The sequence below is a fragment of the Artibeus jamaicensis genome, unplaced genomic scaffold (genome assembly GCF_021234435.1).
Source record: "Artibeus jamaicensis isolate MK-2021 breed Jamaican fruit bat unplaced genomic scaffold, CSHL_Jam_final scaffold_369, whole genome shotgun sequence".
Classification (NCBI taxonomy): domain Eukaryota; kingdom Metazoa; phylum Chordata; class Mammalia; order Chiroptera; family Phyllostomidae; genus Artibeus; species Artibeus jamaicensis.
Window position 1 is genome coordinate 22,928,931 of NW_026522042.1, and position 10,403 is coordinate 22,939,333.

At 39.4% G+C, this 10,403-nt stretch overlaps 1 pseudogene; it reads left to right on the top strand.

Annotated features, from left to right (window-relative positions):
- The first annotated feature begins 9,797 nt into the window (after nt 1-9,797).
- Nucleotides 9,798-10,101, top strand: LOC119056065 (translation machinery-associated protein 7-like; annotated as a pseudogene).
- The last annotated feature ends 302 nt before the right edge of the window (nt 10,102-10,403 follow it).

A 10,403-nucleotide genomic window follows, 5' to 3' on the forward strand; every position in this document is an offset into this window, starting at 1 on the left:
AAAACAAAAAAATGGCCAAAACACTAAAAGGCATCAAAACCAATGAGTTCAAAAACTGTTTTTAACAGTGGAAAAAACATCTCAGTAGGTGTATTGCATCAAATGGAGAGAACTTTGAAGGTGACTGAAGTTTAAACATGTAAGAATAAACATACAACGTTTCATAACTAAATTCCGAGTTATTTGGGGTCTCCACTCATACTTATCTTTCATCATTGATGAAACCTCATTCCTTCATCTCAAACTGGATGTCCTCTGTTTCCAGCAGCATGAAAGACTTTCCAATGAGGAACATCTTTTCCTAAAGACTATTTAAATCATAGCTAAATGTATTTTAAAATGCATAACTGAGTTCCCAAGAGAGAAAGGGAACTTAGATGACAGAAACAAGGTCAAGATTGAAAGCCAGACCTGGAAATGCGTTCACTGCCCCAGTGGCAGCTCTAAGTATAGCGAAATGCCAGTGTTATGCCACCAGTCCTTCTAATGACATCTTCATCAGTGGTTAGGGCACCCAGAGTAATCTTCCTGGAGCTGCAAGCGTCTGGTGAGTACGGAGCAAGCACCCCTTATCTGCGATTTCACATTCTGTGGTTTCAGTTACCAGTGGTTGGCCATGGCTTGAAAATATTAAATGGAAAATTCTAGAAGTAAATAATTCATGTTTTAAATGGTGTGCTGTTCTGAGTGGCGTGATGAAATCTCATGCTCCTCCACTGTGTTAGGAATCATTCCTCTGTCCAGCATCTCTTTGCTGTACATCGTATGGGCAACCTGCTTGTTGGTCACTTAGTAACAGTCTGGGTTATCAGATCAGTTATCAGAGAGAGTACATTCACATAACTTTTATTACAGTATACTGTTATAATTATTCTATTTTATTACTGTTAATCTTTTATTCTGCCTAATTTATAAATTAAACTTTATCATAGGTGTGTTTGTAGAGAAAAAAACATAATTTGCATAGGGTACAGTGCTAGCTACAGGTTCAGGCAACCACAGGTGTGGGAGCATATCTCCCACAGAGGAAGGGGGGGTTCCTGTATGATGGCTTCAAGTGAGGATGCAGTCATGACTGAGCATTTACTTATTGAAATATTAAGTTAGAGTTAGGGTACTGTATGTTCTAAAGTATGTATATCGATTAGATTGTCAAAGATTATTATTTCAGAACAGAAAAGAATTTTAAAGTACTGGTTCAAATCACATGAAATTGTTGATATTTGATCATTTTTAAGTTACAAAATTACCAAATGAGGACATAGAATGCAGTAAATTTGCTTTGCTCTATACAACTGCCTCTCTTCCTCAATGAGCTAGAAGTCCTCCATTCACCGCTCGGTTCTCCCATTCATTGTCTTTGCCTCAGGTTTTCAAAGCATCTCCCACAGGAAGATAGCCTCTCATGCCCACATGTTCCTCCTCTTCTCGCCTCAGTCCAGGCATCCAGTTATATGGTTTTGTCCAGTTTCCTCTGGACAGAGCAGGGAGGGTAGAGGTACCAAGTCCATGAGTGCAGCTGAGATTGAAGGAGAGCTAGGAAGGAACTCAGACCTTATTATTGAAATTCAATGTCAAGCCATCTCCAAGACCATCGAACTTCCATACTTCCAAAGATGTTCACCTCATGCTAGGTGATCCTGAGAGTCTCTATAACGTTTTCCCTTTCCTGCTTTGAGTTAAGTTACATAAGTCCCCTTTTTGTTACCTAAGCATGCTGAGTGCCAAGTCCCAGAAAAGAAGTTATGGCAGAGGGTAAAAAATCCCTACCACATTTATTTGTATGGAATCTTCGCTTTTCAACTCTACACCAGATGTAAAGAAGTGTTCTTGCTCTAGTGCCATCTGTCAGCTCAGAGCGAGGACTGATTCACATGATATAGTTGGGAAAAAAGAAGTAAAATGACCTGGCTTTAAATCTTGTCACTGCTGTTACTGGCTGTGCTCAATTTCTTGACCTACGGATTTCTTATCTATAAAGTGGAACTTAGCCCAAGTCTAGCCATGTAAGTTTATTGTACAGATCAAATAAAATAAAACCTGTTCAGTATTTCGAATTGCCTGGGTCCAACAACGTGGTCAGGGACATTTACATTGAGAGCAAAGTTGGGATATCACGATGGCAGAAAAATCAGAGGAGAAAACCAGAGTGGGCCAAAGTAAAGGATTCCAGAAACTTAGTTCCAAAAGGAATGTATATTTAGAACATGTAAAAGGTCTGTTGAAGTTGCAAATACAGCCACCATACTCAAGGATAATTACAGCTTTTTTAGGCAGGTCCACTGACTCAGAAGAAATTTTCCAGACCCAACACTCTTCTAAATTCACATCCAGATTAACATCACCTCTTGCACTGAGGCCTTCAAGGTACACTCTGGGGGCAGTGAGACAGCTCTCAGTAATCAGTGTTCTATCCAAAGAAGAGAAAAAGGAGATTCGAGCCTTTCATGTGGGTAAGGCTCATGCTATGACAAACAGAAGTAAATGAAAAATTCCAGAGAGCTGAGATCTGTACCAAGGTGAGCTGTCTTTCACAGGCTGTTTTTTCCCTGGGGCATCTGCTAATTCTGAGCACAGTCTGAAGATCGGACTTGGTGCATGCAGAACTGTAGGAGGAGGACAAAAACAAAGCAGCATAGTTTTTGGCATTCGTACAAAGGATCACCACAATTTGGAAACTAAAATATCTCTAAATGCTTGGCTGGATTTTCCCATAGAACCTTTGCTGAATTCTGGGGCTGGGTACAAGGTAGACTAAAATCTCTGGTAATCTCATAATAACCAGGAGGAAAAGTGCCACTGGAGGAAGAGGCCTGGCTCAGAGACATAGCTGGTCTCCCCAAGGCATCCATTTGGAAGTAACGTGTGGCAAGATGCTAAAGAACAAACCTAAGCTTCCACAGTCTTTCAGAGGTCTCCATCAAAAATGCAAGGAGTACCGGTCTGAGGGGAAAAGGCAGAACTAGGGGTTGAGAGAGTCTCACTGAAATTCCCATCCCTGATCTCACTCAGTCCCTGTGGTTCAGATGATCAGCTCTTCTGCCTCACAGAGGACAAATAGAGCCTTGTCTAATAGAAATAGGATTATGCAGAGCTTTGGCTCTTGCTCTGTACACAATATGTGAATGCAATAACACTACTAACATAAGAAGAAGCTGGAGCCCTGGCTGGCGTAGCTCAGTGGATTGAGCACGGGCCTGCGAACCAGAGTATCGCGGTTCGATTCCTAGTCAGGGCACATGCCTGGGTTGCAGGCCAGTTCCCAGCAGGGGATGCATGAGAGGCAACCATACATTGATATTTCTCTCCCACTCTTTCTCCTTCCCTTCCCCTCTCTCGAAAAATAAATAAATAAAATATTTTAAAAACAAGAAGCTGGAAAATATTACAAAAAACAAGTAGAACCAACAGTATAAGCAGATATAAGAAAAATGGCTATTGTAGTTAACATCTAAGACTTTGATACAATTATTAATATGTTAAATAAATCATAAGAAAATATAAACAAAAATGGTGAAGTGTAGAATTTCATCAAAGAATTGGAATCTTCCCTGGCTGGTGTAGCTCAGTGGATTGAGCATGGGCCTGTGAAGCAAAGGGTCGCTGGTTTGATTCCCAGTCAGGGCACACGCCTGGGTTGCAGGCCAGGTCCCCAGTAGGGGACACATGAGAGGCAACCATACAGTCACATTTCTCTCCCACTCTTTCTCCTTCCCTTCCCCTCTCTCTAAAAATAAATAAATAAAATATTTTTAAAAAGAATTGGAATCCATTAAAAATCATTCTAAGTCTGAAAAATACAATATCTGAGATGAAGTCCTCACTGGATGAGTTTAATAGCACAGCAGATTAATTGATTCCAAAGACAAATCAGTATAAACTATTTGTCTAAAGCTCAGAGAAGACAAAAGAATACATATATTGGTCATGTACAGGTCTTAGTCCCAAATTCTACATCTTTGGTATTAGAGTTAACTGAAGAAACCATATATCCATATGAAGCAAACATAATTAAGAATTTTTCAAACTTCTTAAAGACAGAAACCTTCATATCCAAGAATCTCAGCTAACTCCAAACAAGGTAAGTATAAAGAAAACTATAATGGGTCACATCACCATCCCACTACTGAAAACAAAAGGTTTTCCCTGACTCCCAAGGCTGGGAGGACACTGAGTCACAGTCCTTCTTCTAAACTCAAAAGGAATGTGTTGTACATTATTTTTCAATACTGCTCACTTTGTAAAGGAAATCAACTTCCATAACTTCAAAACAACACCAAATGAAAAATAAGTATATTGTGTTGGTTGTTTGAAGATTTTAGCTGCTCTTCACAGATAATAGAAACCATTTGTTTCAAACTGTCTAATAATCAAGATAATAAAACCAACTTCAAGAAGAATCCCCATGCCTGACTAATATGAGTACACTGGAACATTGAGAAAACAATTCCAGAGAAAGCAAGTTAAATATATGAGGTCTTGGCTCTTACATTGGGTATTTCCTTTAGAAAGCACAGATATACACTTTACAAATCTTGGCTGAAGTTGTTCATGACACCATAATAATATAGAATCAGGCACGAGTTGTGGCTTGTGTCTGAGGTAAAGAGTCAACACGGACTGAGCCCTTAGTAGGTGCCAGGCACTATTCTAAACTCTTTGCAGAGATCACTGTTTAGGTAAAGTGAACTTTATATGAATATGATCATACATGGATATGAAAATGAACTCATTCATCACCTGAACCTCCACAACATAAATCATGTCATTTCATCAGTCCACAATTTTCCAGTATTAATACACTTAAATTCCTTTTTCCTAGAGCAAAGGGACTGAGAAGTACATTTTTTTTTACTTCGCAATGATGTAAAATAGAGCATAGGAAATATCAATAATATTGTAATAAATATATATAGTTATTACATACATGCCAGGTGGGTACTAAAGACATCGGAGAGAAAACTTTGTAAAGTATGTGAATGTCTAACCACCTGAAACTAATGCAAAATAATATTGAATACAAACTATAATTGGAAAATAAAAATTTAAAAATTAAGCCCCCTCTTTTTTCTGTGTAGGGAAACCACTCATTCCAGCTGCCGGCTTCTGGACTTGGGCTGGAGAGGCGCAGACCTCGGGGGAATCAACTTCAGGTCTCACTAAGTCCGTTTCTCATGGACCAAGCCTGCTCTCTCCTATCTTCCCTTTTCCCCTCAGAAACTTCCAGCCCTTCCCTCTGCCTTCCTCCGATTACAACATCCTCTCCCTAACCACTAGCCTGGCTACAAAATGGGATATAGCCTTCAGACTTTTCCCTTCTTTCTAGCTCACACATCCATTTCCTCCTAAATTGTTTCAGCTAATCACTTTGGGAAACAGGGATAATTAAAGTTGCAAACATTAAGGAATTTAAAAACTCACAATATTCTTAGAGCAAGGTTCTCTGGCACACTTTTTCTTTTTATCTGCAATTATAACTAAGCTCAGTCTGTTATTTTTGGACTGTATACCTTGCTTCATTAAATCCTGCTGGTGTCATGAAAATATCTGGTGTCTCTGGGCTCCAAGTAATCAATTCACAGCACAAAGGCCCCTGAAAAGAAGTCTCTGCTCTTATGCTACAAGCAATTTTCTTCAAAACATGGAAATCCCCAAGGTAAGTGATCCAACATCACCTAGTACTTCTCAGTCCCCTGCCCCCTTAGAGGAAAAAGAAAAGGTAAATTTTGGAACAGAAAGGTTCTAAAATCTAATAAGGTGACATTTTTCCCTAACCTCTCTGGTTGACCCATGTGCCGTCTCTCTTAAGTAACCTATACAAAAGAATTTTGCAATCTATTAAGAAAGTCCTCCTGGCTGGCATAGCTCAGTGGATTGAGAGCGGGCCTGCGAACCAGAGTATGGCGGTTCGATTCCCAGTCAGGGCACATGCCTCGGTTGCAGGCCAGTTCCCATCAGGGGACAGACAGGAGGCAACCATACATTGATATTTCTCTCCCTCACTCCTTCCCTTCCCTTCTAAAGATAAATAAATAAAATATTTTTAAAAAGAAAGTCCTGAAGTCCCTAACATTCAAACCAACCATCTCCCCACATCACCCAGCTGAGTGATCTTTCCAAGCTAGACACCTAGGAGCTATCTTTCCCTCCCTCTTTATCCTCTTCACTGGCTGAGGTTATTTCTTCTTTTCTTATATATTCGATAGAGTTACTCTTTCATCGCTGCTCATTTTTTGTTGAATGTAAGTATTTCCTACTTACATGTAGTCACCCATAAAAGAGCTACGAGGAAACTGACACCAGTTGGCATTTGAAAGATTTACTTTCTATACTGGTTTCTCATTTCATTTTAATGATTTTTCATTCTATTGTTTTAGTTTAATACCTATTTTTTATTAAGCAGAGGTGGGTTGTTTGTGTTTTTTTTTTCAGCATTTCCTGCTTAACTCTGTATGAACACAATGAATTAGGAAAGGGAGGGTTGTTTTATATGTGCCTTCCACTATCCCATCTCTGATTCCTGGCATTTAGTATCCAAAGCAAGCACATACAACAGCGGAGCAGTTAGCCACTTTCATCCCTTGTCATCATTTCCTCCCCATTATTGGATCTGCCTACAGAACACATCACTCTGACTGCTGGGAGTTGTCAGTACTCAGAAAGGAAGTTTAAAATTATGTAAGAAATGAGCTCCATGACCTCCATTTCCTTGCCTATTTGGTAAATAATCTGTGGTTCCTGAGAGTGGAAGCATATTTTAGAGTTCAAGCAAGCTTGGCAATCAATTGTCCCAAGGCTCATAAAAATGTGCACACGGAGTTTGCATACACCAAACCGAAGAGCTGAAGTAAAGTGAAACTGAAACAAAATGTGCTCTGAAGTGCACGCTCACAGCACACTTCAGCCCTAGAACTGCAGACCCAGTGGTCTTCCCGCTCCCGTGCACCGCAAATCTTGTCATATTAAATACCTCAAGTATTAGGTAGGTCGTTTGAGCTGCCTTTTCTTTTTTTAATTTTTAAATATCTCTGCACTGAGTTCTGACTGTTTTAATGAAAAACATAGCTTATGGGTTGCAAGCTAGGACCCAGAATGTCTCAGGGTCTGGCCAAGCCATTCTCCACCACCTCTCGTTTTCCACATGTGCCAAGGTCAGGGAGGGAAGACAGAGCTGAGAGCTAAAGCTGAGAAGAGATATTTGTAATGACCATTTTTTGTCCCAATTAAGAAGTTAATGAAGAAATGGGAACTGACAAAAACAAGTCAGATGCACTGTATTATACTTAATTAAGGTTTTCTCTTTTAATTTAATAACTAGAGTTATGGCTTTCTCTTATGAAATAAATCATTTGGCAAAATGCAAGTCCTCTAGGGACCTAGAAATGTTGAAACATTCATCAGTATATCCTCTAGGTCTACCAGAAAATTGCTTGCTCAATGTTTGAGTGAATAAGTAACCAGCAGAAGTGGTCAATGATTGTAGAAAAATAAAAAACAGAAGACATTTCAGAATAAAGTCTGGCTGGTGTCAGAAACTGCGTATCTAGAAGTCATCTTTCTTGATCTGTAACTTTAAGGAAAAATGGACATTTTTTAAAAGGTACATGATGGTTCCTTTGTAGTTCAGCACAAGCCATTATGGACTGAGTGTGTCCTAGACACAGGGAACTTTGAGTGGGTTTGAGAAGAGTTGTGGGGTGGGGGAGTGGCAGGAAGTAATGCCCATCAGGGCGCTTTGTAATTACCGTTTGATGCAGCAGGTACTTTTTCAGAATCCTAAAAGGTTGACATTTCGTTGCCTGCTTAATCATTTAAATCCTCACGGGCATTTGACCTGTTCAACCTGAAATTTAAATCACAAAAAAAGGAGGGGAGGGGTTGATAAATGAGAATCTCTTCCTATGCTGCCTCAAAAAATAAAAAGGCAATAAAATTAAAATCAAACAAAATTACAGACTATTGAAAATTAACTCACTAATATTGACATTTCTCAAAAAAACATCCTCTTTAAAGAAAGTGAATAGGGAGTGGAGAGATCAAGTGTTCTTTCACTGATCTTTTGATCTTTTCACTCTCCAGCTTTACTTTAAAATATGTCCAAATACTGATTCAACCTCTCTCCCACTTTAATAAAGGTTCATTAGAGGATTAGGAGAGATTTGAAACTGAGCCCAGTGGAGTCAGCAGAGACAAGTTCCAAACGGCTACTCAGCTCATTTTGAAAAGTACCAGACTAGCAACCTGGAAAAGATCCACCTACAAAACTGGGTTGGACTTGCGATGTGCAGCCCCTTTGCACAGACTAACCATCTCCACTGTGGACCAGAATGGCAATGTGACCCGCTGACCCTAACAAGGCAAAGATTGCTGTGTTCAGTCTGAGCTCATTCCAGCAAAGTCAACACAGCCCATCAGCATGAAAAGTAACAATGAGAAAACTGACCAACCTGCATATATCATTGTGATAAAAGATAAAGAAGTAAGTGCTGCCACCTGGTCTCTGCTCCTTGGAGATCTCATTGGTCCCTTTGAAATCTGCAAAGTCTACTCAATAAAAGCATGTCCCACAGTTCCACCTGGTCTATGAAGTAATCAAACCAGAATGGAACTGGGAAATGAATCGTTGACTTCCTTTCTCCCATTTCCCTGGGCTTCTCAAAATTATTTCAAAACTAGTGACATATGACAAAAATACTACAACTTCTAAGAGTAACAAAAATGAGACTAATAATATCTAACATTGAAGCACTTGTTATGAATTTTTATAGCTTTTAGTTTATTTAATATTTAAAACCACACTATTAATAGGCTCTCTTGGTTGAATGATTCAACCTATACCTATAATCCACTTTTCTTCCCAAACTCAAGCAAGTGTGGCCATAAGATATAAATCAGGCCCATGAAACATAAGTGAAATTCTGCTTATTGAAACTATGAGAAAAGTTTTTGATAAAAGGGCAGACTTGGCTAAAATCCCTCCCATACTAGGCTCTTTCCCCCTCTTCCTGTGTGGAAAGAGGAACCGCACATAAAATGTGGCCAAAACAAAGGATAAAAAGAATTTCATTTCTCTGACACTACTGATCAGAAGCACCACCTCCTTGGACTTCTTTTTGTTATAAATCACAATTCTGTCACTTGCAGCCAAAGGTATTCCTAACTGTTATTATTCCCATTTACAGATGAGGAATCTGAAGCAAAAATGTTAAACAATTTGTCCAAGAGCATCAGGTGCTAAATGGAAAAGTTTGGATTTAAACCCATTTTACTCCAAAGGTTGTTCTCTTTGTCCAGAACCCTCATTATTAACCGTTAGGCTCCTGACAGAGATTTTCCCTCAAATTAAAAAAATAGCCATTGTTATTATTAATTTTACTCAAGCTTTACACAATTTACTCATCAGCTACAAGTACCCAAAGAAAAGCTCTGGACCACCTCCCCTCACCTTGCACCTCAGTTGCCATTTCTCCTAGGGAAAGAAACCACCCTGGGTCTAGCCAATGATTTCCTTTAGTTTTTTAATCTTAAATTATTTTAAACTGTAGAATATGCCAGTAAGTCCAAAGGACCCTCAATGTATTATTCTTCATCTGTATGATACAGAAGGAAGGGGGAAAAGGGGATAGGAGGAGGAAAAGGTAAGAAGAAGTAAGGGAAGAGGAAGAAAAATGAAAGAAGTCATGGAAAGAAAGGAAACATTGTTATTAACTAATTTTACCAGATTTAATACATTATATTATGGCTGTATTTTAAATGCTCTGTTTGAAAATAATTTCAGGGCAGGGTCTGATGAAGGAGCAGCAGGTGCCATGTCCGGCTGCGAAGGGGGCAAGAAGAAGCCCCTGAAACAGCCCAGGAAACAGGCCAAGGAGATGGATGAGGAAGATAAGGCATTCGATTAGAAGCAAAAAGAGGAGCAGAAGAAACTTGAGGAGCTAAAAGTGAAGGCCATGGGGAAGGGCCCCCTGGCCACAGGTGGAATTAAGAAATCTGGCAAAAAGTGAGCTGTTCTCATGACTGGGGCACTGGTGATCCTTCATTTCATTCCTGTTTTAACATCTGGATTCCCTGTTATAACATCTCTTGCCACCTATAGCTAGAATGAAGTGTTGTCTGGGAGCCCGTTGTACATTTAAAAATAAACTTTTTTTAAGAGGAAAAAAGGAGGGAGGGATTTGGAGGAACAAGTATAAAGGACACAGGGACAATAACTAAAGGGGGTGGAAATGGGAGGGAGGTGGGGAGCACGGGGCAGGGTGGGCTGGGATGGGAGAAATAGACAGAAAACAATACTTGAAAAATAACTAAATAAAATAATTTCAAAGTTACAAAAATATAAATAGGACCAAGATCACCCATTTAATTCTCATAAATTCTGCTGTTGTTAAAAGTTTACCCCATTT